Source organism: Ctenocephalides felis, unplaced genomic scaffold (assembly GCF_003426905.1).
Source record: "Ctenocephalides felis isolate EL2017-DRISC unplaced genomic scaffold, ASM342690v1 CF-g0.4_SCAFFOLD_00845, whole genome shotgun sequence".
Lineage (NCBI taxonomy): Eukaryota > Metazoa > Arthropoda > Insecta > Siphonaptera > Pulicidae > Ctenocephalides > Ctenocephalides felis.
The window spans coordinates 18,411,419-18,422,389 of NW_020536999.1; the positions used below are offsets into that span (position 1 = coordinate 18,411,419).

The 10,971-nt window shown below is 25.7% G+C and overlaps 1 protein-coding gene across 1 annotated transcript in view; it reads right to left on the reverse strand.

The window, feature by feature from the left end:
- The window catches only part of LOC113364229, a 118,655-nt gene extending 110,350 nt beyond the window's left edge, over window positions 1-8,305 (reverse strand). The window contains exon 1 of the mRNA XM_026606719.1: window positions 8,117-8,305. The gene's annotated coding sequence lies outside the window, so the exon portion shown is untranslated. The remainder of the gene's footprint in view (window positions 1-8,116) is intronic.
- Window positions 8,306-10,971: the final 2,666 nt, after the last annotated feature.

Here is a 10,971-nt window from a genome sequence, read left to right on the forward strand (position 1 = left end):
ATGCAATTTTTATATCTTTTACCCCTTTTGGATGATTTATATCGTCTTATGCATGTAGAAAATGTTCAGACAAGGGGGTGCCTGATGCTGTAACAAGTTATGCAATATGTAGGTCATGCCTTGGTGCGTTGCACTCGTATCGATCCGACCGCGCTTCGAACTTTTGCTCGTTATGCTAGGGTTGAAACTTGGAAAAAATGGTAAAAATAGTAAATTTTCAATTTTTTTTTTTTTAAATTTTATGATGATAAAGTTTGTGCTCTTAATGTACATCCTAAAATATCAAAGGCCTACGACTGAAAAATGTTTTATAAAAATTCACTGAAGCTTGGATTAAAAGTTGGTGCTTCCATACACTGTTTATGTTCTAAGCACGTGCTAGTACAATTACAAATATGTATTATGTCAGATGATTCAGTCTGATTAAAAGATATTAATTGTGTTATATCGTAAAAAAATATTTACCCAGGAGGCGTCCATTAATCACGTGATCGAATTTTCAAGAATTTTTGGACCTCTTCTTCCCCTTGGTAATACTTGGTGATATTCAAAAATACCCCTCTCCACCCACTAAACATCACGTGTATGTTTAGTTACGAGAGAAAATTGTAAAATTTTTGATTTTGTTTTTTGAAAGTGGATTTTTTTTAAATTCAGATAAAATACAAATGCACGTGTTATCTTATAATGCCCCCCGCCCCGTACACATGTGGTATTTCATGATTTTTTATCAAACCCCTTCTCCCCCTCAAAACCCCACATAATAATTGGACGCCTCCTCACCAAAAAATTTATATGGTTTACCTTATCAAGGCCCTAGGAACAATAGATTTTCTTATTATTTGGTTTCTACCTTCATGAAATATTTTTTTAAAATATTATATCTCAATGGTTTTTAATATATAGTTACTCAATACATTAGATTTTTCAATAATATTGTATTATAATTTATTAATTTTAGCATTTTAATCTCTTGCTATTATAAAATTAAAATTTACAAAGAACAGATATAATTTATTCTTGCCACTTGAGATTTTGGCTATCTATTAATATTAATACAATTTTACGATATTTAAGAATTCTTATTTTTATTACAATGTCTAAAAATTTATAAACATTAGATGTTTTTGTATTAATAAAACGTAAAATTATTTATTTATTGATCATTTATGCATTTTATGTATTGATTATTTTATTGTTTCAATAAAATAGAAAATTTACTATCCTTTCTTTGGAAAATCTGCAATTCAAGCAATATTCATTATTTTCCAAAATTAATTAATATATAACCATGTATGTATTGACAGTATGCAACTTATTGCCAATTACTTATTGTGTTTATCACTTATTTGCCAATTTTAAATTATTTGTATTATTTGCTACCAAAAGCTAATTGTTAAAATTCTTAATAATTAGTTAAAAAAAATTAAACACTTACAATTTAAAAAACAAAAAAAATTTGAGAAACATTTTTTTTTTTTTTTTTTTTTCTTAATTATTATTTTCATAAGACTGTTATTGTTAAAATACTTAATAATTAGTTAACTAAAAACTTATAATTCAAAACACTTTAAAATTGTGAAACAAAATTTTAATTTTTTTATTTTGACTGTTATTGTTAAAATACTTAATAATTAGTTAAACCAAAAACTTATATTTAAAACACTTAAAAATTGTGAAACAAAATATTTCCTTCATCAAAATACCTAAAAATTTGTAAAATAAAAAAAAGAAAAAAAAATTGTAAAAATATTTGACAACAATAAAAATAAAATGATAATGATAATATTAATAATAATATATACAATAATATAAGATCTTAAATTTGTTAAAATATCATAAAATAACCTAAAATTTGTTAATATTGTAAAAGTAGTATTGTAAGCTTATTAAAAATTACTTATTAAATTTTTAAAAAAACACTTGTAACAAACAAACTAGTTATATTTAAAAAAAAAAAAAAAAAAATTATAATGTAAATATAAATAGGTTTATAGTAAATCAATTAAGTAATAAAATAGCTAATAATTAATTAAATTATATTAAACCTATAAAATATTGACTTAAGCCTTATTATAATATTAAATATTATACCGACGGCTTGTAAAATTAATAAATAAATAAATAAATAAATAATAAATTTATATTTTAATAATGTAAATCAGAATTTATGTATTGGCAAATTATGTATTGCAATTTTAAGAGAGTTATTTTAAATATAAATTTGTTACACTTCGCCAAGTTCGATATATTATTAAGAACATTCAATATCCAAAACCAAATAATATATAATTTTATCTAAATTTTAAAAATTTTGTCTAATGCTAATTGTGACTATTCAATATCAAAGACTAAAAATATTTTTTAACAAACTAATATTTTAATAGTATGCTAATATTTTTTATACTAATAAATTACAATGGGTATGTATATAGACATTGAGTATGAGACATTTAGACATTGGTTTGAGAATTAAAAGTGGCTTTTTAGAAGGATAACCTAATAGTTTACCTCTTATTTTTGAACTACACATCTAATATAATATATTAATATGCTAGTATCTTTTTTGGTATATGATTCTTCATAGTATAACTTTCTACAAAAATGTCCTTAGAGTTGAAACAAAATCATTCAATAGAATCAAATCAAAAGCCTCTAGCATCTACCCAAAAAACATAAGCATCTGAATTAATAAGCAGAAAATGAACTCATTTGTATATATATATATATATATATATATATATATATATATATATATATTATTTTATCGACTGAATGGATATTGCAGAAAGGAAAGAGATTGTACTCAGTCATCGCAAATTAATTTTCTCGTTGGGAATCTTATTATAACGGAATTTGATATGAAGGAGTTGATTTTATCATAGGAGCAAAATGTAACAAACAATAATATGATCTACATACTTCTTGGATAGTAGGACATCATGATTTAACAGTCAAGTGGTACTCGATTTCATATAAAAATTAGGTGTAAGTGGTACATCATGTCAAAGTTGCACATTCCTCCCTAGTATGTACAAATAATCGATCTCAATCATTAAGAATGAGATTAATAATAATTTTAGTAGTTTATCCAAAGTATGAAATTTTACGATCTAACTACATGAAATTTTACTTTCCAAAAATATCCAGACATTATTATGTGAAATTCGCAAACAAATCTTTTGGACAAAAGCCAAATATTGTAGTTTGTGGGTTATAATAATAGTCGTGTACTATTTAAAGACAAATTCTAAATTGTGCCACTGAATAGGTAAACAAGGTCTAATTATAAATAAATAAATTTATCTTCATTTGATCTATTTTCAGGATATTTATGATAAAATTTTGAGCCTATTTATATAAGGACAAGAAAGGGTTGTCAAATGTGATGATTAAACAAATTAATTTTGATGTCTTAAAGAACAACATATTTTTAAAATAGTCTTCGAAGAACTTGAAAAACAGCACAGATATTCATATTAGGCATGAATCAGCAATTCTATAAAAATCTGTAAAACTTACAAAGAACAATAATAATCCCAAAAAATGTGCATCGACTTTTTTCAAAAATTGTGCAGGTGTTCAAGGACCTACAGGTATCTTTAAAATTGGGCAAGAAACTACCAAAATCTGTAAAAAGGTAAAAACATTCATAAAGACTAGCAAAGTTGATGGTAAGAATGGTGAAACTTAACAAAATTAGCAAATTCTAACAAAGCCCAAAGTAGAGCAAAAAAGATTTATGCAAATATTCAAGGATTACAAGGTTCTGTAGATAAGGTAGAAAAATCTGCTGAGATATACAAAGATTTGCAAAAAGTACAAGGATCTCCAAAGTTTTACAAAAATTTGTATTGTCAACTACAATTTATCAAGAATACTAATCAAGAAATCTATATTAATCACTCAAGTATAAATTATGAATTCCTCCGATTGTGACAAATATATTCTCAGAACAAATTTCATGACTAATCGTTTATGAGCAAAAATAACATTTTGTTATAAATAATAATAATACACGCTTCAGGCAATTTAATCAGCTAAAATAAACATAATCTGATTAAAGTCGCGCTATACAATATACCATATGGTATATTGTGCGCAATATAATAAATAATAAATTTCAGTAAATAGTAATACTCATTTCTGAGTCACATGTGGTGAATTAGTTTACTAAATAGGTCATTTATTCAATATTATTATAAGAAAATTGTTCAAATGAAATCGAAGAGCAAAATATAATTTATTGTATACATTTTATTGATATTATTCACTTGGAACATTTTAAACTCTATCTATCTAATTAGAGTTTTTTCCATTTTGTATTAAGTGTAGGTAAAAACTTAAAAGCACCCTAGGTGGAGTGCTTTAAAACTAGAACTAAAACTCTTTATTAGTAATAAAGTAGTTACTATTACCAGATTTTTTTAGGTTTATAATAGTAAATAAAAATAGTTGTTCCATGGCGTAATGGTTAAGCGCACTGCTTTGTGTGAGTTTGAACCCCGCTGTGGACAATTTGATATCATGCAGTAGTGATATCAATTTTCATTTAAAAAATTCAGATCAAAAATATGTTTCCAATACCAAAATAGTCCATGTTAGGCACTGCGGTGTGAAATGGCAATGAAAAAGCTCTCAGACTATTTTTCCATGAATTGAGTAAGAATTTAACTCTGTTCGCGGATCTGCCCTAGGTCAGCACTACCCATTATATATTGAAATAAATAAAAAAAATATTTCAGATATGAGAACAAATCTTTGTGTTGTACCTTTAGCGTTTGCAGTTATAGGCACACAGAAAGTCTTTGGTGGTCAAGATAGTTACAGTAAATTATTGAAATAGGTCAGCTTCATTTGTTGAATATTATTGCAAAGAAAATTGTACAATACTTTTGTTGCTTATAGTTTATATATATATATATATATATATATATATATATATTCAAAGTTTTAAAGTCCGGAACAAGTGGAAACGCTCGTGTATTAACATTTTGCTCGTGTAAACACTTTAATCGCATTTCCGGGCGACAACGTATTTACATAAACCGTACATGCGTAAAACAAACATAATGCAATTATAAATATGCACTTAATAGAATATTATATAAATGTCAACTAATATACCATTTTTTTGGTAATATGGAAAAGAGCAAAAAATTCCAAACGTCATTTAGTGGACTTCAAACTTTAGTGGAGAACCAAGAAACCAGATCTTTTTATGTAAAAGATACCATATAATATAGAATATAAAAATGAAACGTTGTAGGTAGCTAAATGCTCCAAGTACGCAAGGCCAATAAATTTAAAAAAATATATATCATCATTAGGTAAAAAGTTGCAAGAAGAAAAATAAAAACTAGAATCACACAACTTAAGTTATGAAAGTGTTGCAATTGCAATCTACAATCCATTTGCGTTCTAATAAATATTTTGAACAGACCGATTAGTGGATAAAAAATATACAGAAATCTCACCATAAATTGCAATGAAATGAATTTTTCATTTTATTTGGTAATTTAAAAATTCCTAAAAAATGGTTAATTGCAAGTTATTGTGTGCAATATATACCAACAATCAGTTTAATGATTTTTTTTTTTTTAATTAACAGGAATATTAAATTACTTTACATAAATTTTTGTTGTTGCTAAATAGTAATATACAAATACTTTGCCAAAATTATTACTGTTTTAGTTTTGACTGAATAAGCAATTTAGATTTTCATAAATAATTTATACAGAACCCTTGGTGGACGATTATAATTCATACTTGAATATGCAATATTGAATTAAATAAAAAATATAACATAATGCTGGAACTTCTCGTTAGAATTAAAATGAAAATCCAAATCATTTTTGATGTTCAACTTTTTTTCGAAATATTTTTTTTATTTGCTTTTCCGAACACTAATGGTTGAATCTCTCAAAAACTGTTATATTTTACACTTTTAGCTCATTATCTCAGAAACGGCTAGGCCTGTCTTTGCCAAAAACTTATCACCTTTTCTTGTCATCAGTATGAATTGAATGTTTTTTGAATCATTCAAATCGAAAGCCCTATTCTTTCAAAAACATAATTTTTATTCTCTGCCCCCTTTCCCAAAAACTAATCAGCACATTTCCCTATCAATAGGAATCGATTGCTTTTTGAATTATTCAAATCGGTTGAGCGGTACACTCAAAAACGTCGACGAAAAATTCTATCCACACATACATACACACACACATTTATTTTTTCTGAGGTATGCTAAAATGTTCAGAAACCTCTGAAACGTGAAAATATGCAAAAATTTTGACTTCCGATTTCTTGACGATTACAATAATTAGTTAATAAAAAAGATCGCATTTTTTGGTAATTAGTTAATAAATTAGCGTTTTGTAAAAAACCCTCAGTGTACAATCAATATTTATGCCTGACTATTTACAAATTTTTAAATTTGTAACATTCAGCATTTTATTTAAAATTCTTCTACTAAGTTTGTGGTTTTGGATTTTTTTTTATAAAATATTTTATTAGTATAATATCTGAGATAATATTTATCGGGTTATAAAATTTATATAAAATATGGGTTATAAAATTTATATAAAAATACAATTTTAAATATTTTTATTTATTTTAATATAAAATATAAAATAAAATAGATTACTATCATTTTAGAATATTGAATAGTAAATATCCTGGTATATATGCTCATAAAGTAAAATTTTATTAACTTTGTTGCTTTTTATAAAAAGCAATATATTAAAATGCAACCCTGGTTAAAAAGGTTTCCGGGATTCAAAAACATTGACAATGAAATGTATTAATTTTGTGGATCAAAATTAAAAATTATATAACAAAACAATGTTTTGATACCAAAGTATTTGTATTCAATTTGTAATATATAATAATGTATATACTTTGTAATATACAAAGTAATTGTCTTTGTATCATTTACAAATGCAATGATGAAGTTATCTTGTACAAAAGCAAACAAAATTTCAATTGAATTTACACATGTTCCAGATAAATTTTACTCTTCATTATTTAAAATCACTAATAAGTAGAACGAATATCTACTAATTAAACAATTACTATTTGTTTACTTTGTAATTTCACTTGAAACAATGTTCAATCATGAAAGTTGGATGTTTGTATAATCTGGATATGTTTACTAGTTAGAATAGAAATTAAAGTAATTTTAAGAGCATCATATTTAGAATTCCTATAAATAAATATTTTATTAAGAATTTTAAATATTTAGCGATAAGTTGAAATATTTATCATTGCAAGATGGGTGTAAAAGAATTTAAGTAATATTTTGATTATTTTAATTTTACTAGGGCTTTGCAAATAATAATGTTCAATAATAATTATTAAATATTTTGTAATAATTTTGTAATCATTTTCGTGTTCGATGACTTAGATTGACATTCCAGCACTCCTAAGTGATATTTTGTGATTTTTGGTCTATTACCTCCCCCCTTTTAAACACCATATAATTAATGGATTAGGGTCTATCCATTAGTTATATGAGGTTCAAAGGGGGGAGGTAATAGACCAAAAATCACGAAATATCACTTAGGAGAGCTGGGGTCATCCAATCACGTGATCGAAGGACTTAATAATGACTAAACTTATGTTATTAATTTTTTATCTTTTTATTCTCAGCAAATTCAATAAAAAAATAAATAAAATAAATCTTTTTTTAATTTTAAATTATACATATATACGATTTTAATATATATAATTTGGATTAATCATATTTTATGTATATTTATTATTTTTATTACTAGTATAGGTACGTTTATATTAGATTATTAAAATAATCTTTATTTATTTTGTTTATTGAATAATAATCTATATTTGATATATTATTAAATCGTATGCATTTTGAATGCTTCAAATAATTTTAACAAAAAATTAAAATTTATTTTAAAAAAATTACCAAACAAAAATTGCATTTTTTACATCAGATCATCATTTACATCAGAATATCATCGTGTATCAATTCTAAATTTTATTGTTATTTAATTCATTTTCTATCAAATATTTTTTTTCCAATTACTATTCCATTTTTTCTGAAATTTATTCCAAATCAAAACTGATACATGCGCACATTGCACAATTAGCTTACCTTGCACTTGTAATACTCCAGTGTCATATTACACCGTCATCACCTGGTTACCAAAACATAACAAATAAACCTTCGAAAAAAAACCTAAATTGATAATTTTTTCTTGTCATTAACACTCACATAAAACACTTTAACACTTTTCACAAAAAATCATTCACAGGGGGAAAAGAAACTGCAATGAACGCACTTGCACCAACAAATATTAATATAATTATTACTAGCACTAGAACATTCTGAGGGATTTTAGACGAAATTTTATATTTGATATTACCACGTGGTTATGTAATTTTTTTGTGAAATGTTTTGAAGTATTTTACAGCAAAGGAGGAATTGTGAACGCACGATGTTCTTCTCACGAAGTGCGCGCGACGACTAACCTCAATACACCAGAATGAGCCGCTCGAAGCCTTGTGTTGTTTTTGGAAGCGCAGAGCTGGTTCACAACGGTTTCATTTTCAATTGATTTGTATTATAAATTTTATTACATTGTTATTTAATAATTTCATACATTTTTTTAGATAATTCATTACACTATTTATGCAATTATTTGCTATGTCTCTTTAGCGGACCGACGGCTCATAAAACAGAGTCGCTCCGGAAAGGCAAGCAAGGACTAACTTAATTGTTTTTACAATTTTAATTTTTGCTTTATTAACTTCCCATAGGGTAAGCTATAGTAATGGGCCAAAAATCGAAACTGAAATTTTTTGCTAATCTTCACGTTTCAGAGGTTTCTGAACATTTTGGTATACCTCAGAAAAAATGGATGTGTGTGTTTGTGTATGTGTGATTTCGGGCGTATGGATGAACCGATTTGAAAATTCAAAAAACGTTCGATTCCTATTGATAAGGAGATGTGCTGATTAGTTTTTGGCAAAGGCAGGTCCAGCCGTTACGGAGATACGGAGCAAAGAGTGCAGAAAATAGAAACCGAGTTTTTGAGAGAACGGAGAATCCGATTTGAATGATCCAAAAGACATTCAATTTGTAATGATTGGGAGAAGTGGTTAATAGTTTTCGGCAAAGGCAAAGGCAAAGCCATTTCGAAGATACAGTGCTGAATGTACAAAGAATTTCAGTTTTTGAGAGAATTTTTGAATGATTCAAAAACCTTTTTGCTTGTGTTGACAAAACAGTTACTTTTGGTAAAAAATTATTTCCATTTTTTTTTTGTATGTCGAAAATAATTCAGATTTTAATTTTAATTCTGGCTAAAGTTCTAAAGCTCACTTACATACCTTAAATAAATAATTTTAACTTCGTTATTCAGTTTAAATAATTCTTATTTAAACTTATTCTGTAAGGGTAGTTCCAGCAATTTGCTTTAAGGCACAATGCCATACTCCACTATCTATTGTTATTTTTGTTTTATTTTACGTAACAAACTATACATTCAGTACATTCAGCTACTTTAACAGGTAATTTGAATATACTAATTGTAACAAAAATTGTACAGAAAGTATATTTTACCATAATTTGCTACGAACCAGGTTGTTCATCAATAAGCGGGACGCGGAACGGCCGAAACAAAATTCCATTTTCTTTAAAACATAATTAAATAAAATATACCAAAATTAATGGATAAAATAGCATTATTTAATAAAAATAACTAATTGATTTAAAATGTAACTAATATAATTATTACAAATTAATAAAAAAAGCTATTTTAACACTTTAACCTCCATGTCAGTCATATGGGTATGTAATTAAAAAGTTCCCTATGAGAAGAATGTTTTTATATAGGACTATGTCAGTTTGTCAGTCATACATGTGTGACATATAAAATAGTGTTTTTTCAGAAATTTTGACAAAAACATTTTTTGATACATGTAGTTTTCTTCAAATATTTTCAATAAAATTAACTAATAAAGTTACTTTGGTCCAATTTTTCTGATATCATCGAGGTGATTAGCGTGTTAATAAATATATTTTCACTCACTGTTAGGAAGGCGTTTTTTTACCACGTGATCGATTCTTGAATTTTTGAATCCTTTCTACCCCTTAGTGATACATTGTGATATTTACAATTAAACCCCCCTTTCTGTATCACATGTATTTTATTACCTAGAAAATATCGTAAAATGTTTGGAGTTTAAAAAAATAGATTTTTTGAATATTTAGGTAAACAATAAATACGTGTGATATCTTATTAGACCCTCCTTCCTTATAGTAATATTTTGAGATTTTCTGTCAAACTTCACCCCCTTTGAAATTTAAAGTCCATTCTCCAAAATATTGTATATAGTATAATTATCATTATCCATATACATAAATATTGTCTTAGCCTCTTGTACTATATGAAATCAATTATGAATGCACTCAAAACAGGTAAATAACTCGAATATTAAATTTTATTAGATGATACAGGTATTTCATTCATTCTGATGGGTAATTTTCTTTTCATTACTTTATATAATTGTGTTTTCAAATAAATAATATATTCCACCAACTTGGAACATTAAAGTCTGTTTTAATAAGAGTCAATGCGGCTTGACCTCGTAGAACAAGAGGATAAAAATATTTTATTTTATGTGAAATGTAATGAGATTTAAAAAAATGTGTAATAAAGTTATAATATATTAATTTAATTTGAACAGTTTTTAAACTAAGTTTTAACTTAATTTAGCTAAATGCTTTAGGAATGAAGAAAAGTCGTTATACTATGGTTATACTAATGATATAATGTACAAATATAAATATATATTAATAAAGAAATAAATGAATTAATTAATCAATAAGGTTATTATTTGCTGTAAACAAATAATAACAAAATATTAAATAAAGTATTTTGCAACTCTGCAAGTTTACTTTTAATAATAATTTAGATTCAAAGTAATTTTTTCAGAGCTTTATAT